The sequence below is a fragment of the Mandrillus leucophaeus genome, unplaced genomic scaffold (assembly GCF_000951045.1).
Source record: "Mandrillus leucophaeus isolate KB7577 unplaced genomic scaffold, Mleu.le_1.0 Scaffold14, whole genome shotgun sequence".
Taxonomy (NCBI): domain Eukaryota; kingdom Metazoa; phylum Chordata; class Mammalia; order Primates; family Cercopithecidae; genus Mandrillus; species Mandrillus leucophaeus.
In genome coordinates, this window is record NW_012101365.1 from 7,947,272 (window position 1) to 7,949,947 (window position 2,676).

The window sequence follows — 2,676 nt, forward strand, 5'->3', positions numbered from 1 at the left end:
TCCTAATCTCTAATACCTCTGAACGTGACCTTGTTTGGAAATAGGATCTTTCCAGAAATAATCAAGTTAAACTGAGTTTGCTTCAGCGGATGCGGAAGGGCCTTTTACATGGAAAAACTGTTATAAAGAAGAACTGAGAAAATGTATTTCCAGTACTCAACACAAGGATGGGGACTGGTTTATAGTAAGCATGGTAAACGGTAGCTATTATCAGTAGTAGAAGCTTTCTGATGTTTTATAGTCAGAGATGAGCAAACTTTTCTAAAAAGGGACAGATAGTAAATCTCTTAGGTTTTTCAAGACAGAATCTGTCACATTTTCTCCTTTGTTTTCTGTTTGTCTGGTTTTTTGTTTGTTTGTTTACCACTATTAAAAAAATGCAAAAACCATTCTTGTTTGTGGGCTGTACACGAACTGAATGCAGGCCAAATTTAACCCTTGCCAATTCCTGGCTAGAATCTCCAGTACAGTGTTAAATAGAGATGGTGAGACCAGACTTCCTGTTTCGTTCCTGATCTGAAATGAAAGGCATTCAGTCTTTCACCATTAAGTACGACATTAGCTCTAGCTTTTAAGAGAGAAGGTTAGGTTTTCTTAGATATGGTTTATCAGCTAGAAGAAGTTCCTTCTGCTCCTAATTAACGAAAAGTTTTAAAAAAAATGGGTGTTGAATTTTGTCAAATACTTTTTTGGCAAGTATTGAGATGATTATATGGTTTTTGTCATTTAATTTATTCATATGGTATATTATATTAAATAATTTATGGATGTTAAACCAATCTTGTATTCCTAAGACAAATTTCACCGGATCATGAAGTAGAATCTCTTTTTCTATATATTTCTGAATTCAGTTTCCTAATACGATCTTGAGAAGTTTTGCATCCATATTTATGAGGAATATGGATCTATTGTTTAACTTTCTTATAATATCTTTGTCTGACTTTGATATCAAGTTAACACTGGCCTCATAAAAAGAGTTATGAAGTGTTTCCTCCTCTTCTAATATTTTGGAAGAGTTTGCAACCGATTGGCATTAATTCTTCTTCAAATATTTGTTAGAATTCACCAGTAAAGTCATCTAGACTGGGGCTTTTCTTTGTCAGAAAATCTTTAATTACTAATTCATTTTCTTTGCTTGTTACAATCTATTCACGTTTTTAATCTTTGAGTCAATTGTGTTAAATTTGTATCTTTCTAGGAATTTCTTCATTTCATGTAAGTTGTCTAAATTTTTTGGCATAAAGTTGTTCACAGAATTTCCTTAAGCCTTGTAATTTCTGTAAGGTGGTTAGTAACGTCATCTCTTTCATTCCAATTTTCTTCATTTGCCTTTTGTCTCTTCTATTCTGGATCAGTATAGTAAAAGTTTCATACATTTATTGATATTTTCATTAAATTTTTAGTTTTGTTGATTTTCTCTATTTTTTTTTCTGTTTCCTATTTCACTGTTTTCCACTCTAATTTGTATTACAGTTGGTCCTTCATATCCATATATCATTGGATTCAGCCAACTGTGGATTGAAAATGTTTGAAAAAAGACAATAAAAAGCAATACATTTATAAAAATAATACAAATTTTAAAATTTACAGTGTAACAAGTATTTACATAGAATTTACATTAGGTGCTATAAGTAACCTAGAGATGGGTTAAAGTATATAGGAGGTTATATGCAAATGCTATGCCATTTTATATAAGGGACTTGGGTATCCAGATTTTGCTATCTGTAAGGGATCCTGGAAACAATCCCCCCCAGATACCAAAAAACAACTGTATTTCCTTACTTCTATTTGCTTTGGGTTTGAATTGCTCTTATTTTTCTAGTTTTTTACAGTGGAAATGTAGGTCACTGGTCTGAGATCTTTCCTTTATTCTTTTTCATCTTTCTTTTCTTTTTCTTTTTATTTTATTTTATTTTTTTTTGGAGATAGGATCTCACTTTATTTCCCAGACTGGAGTGCAATGGTGTAATAACAGCTCACTGCAGCCTCAACCTCCTGGGCTTAAGTGATCCTCTAACATTAGCCACCAGAATAACTGGGACTACAGGTGCATGCCACCACCCCAGGCTAATTTTTTAAAAATTTTCAGAGATGAGCTCTCACTATGTTGCCCAGGCTGGTCTCAAACTTCTGAGCTCAAGCAATCTTCCCGCCTTGGCTCCCCTAAGTGCTGGGATTACAGGGATGACCCACTGTGGCTGGCCTCCTTTATTCTAATATAGGCATTAAAAGTTATAATTTTCCTCTACCTACTGCCTTAGCTGGATCCCACACATTTTGATGTTTGATTTCATTCTTGTTCAGTATAAAATATTTCCTAATTTCCTCTGCAATTTATTAATTCACAGTTTATTTAGAATTGTACTAATTTCCAAATATTTGTGGATTTCCCAAATTTCTTTCAGTTGTTGATTTTTAATGTGATACTGGTTTTGTTGGACAACATACTTTTCATAACTTCAATTATTTTCAATTTATTGAGACCCGTTTTATGCTCTACCACATATCTATTCTAAATAATTGTTTTATGTGTGCTTGAAAAGAATATATATTCTGCTGCTGTTGGATGGACTGCTCTATAGATACTAGTTAGGTCAAAATAATTGATAGTGTTCAAATTCTCCATATAACTGCTGATTTTCTTTCTAGTTGGCCTATCAATTATTGAGAGTATGA

At 32.8% G+C, this 2,676-nt stretch overlaps 1 protein-coding gene across 2 annotated transcripts in view; it reads right to left on the reverse strand.

Annotated features, from left to right (window-relative positions):
* DAB1 (Dab, reelin signal transducer, homolog 1 (Drosophila)) overlaps positions 1-2,676 on the reverse strand; it is a 1,330,586-nt gene that overhangs the window by 1,232,448 nt on the left and 95,462 nt on the right. The gene's annotated exons all lie outside the window — the stretch shown is intronic.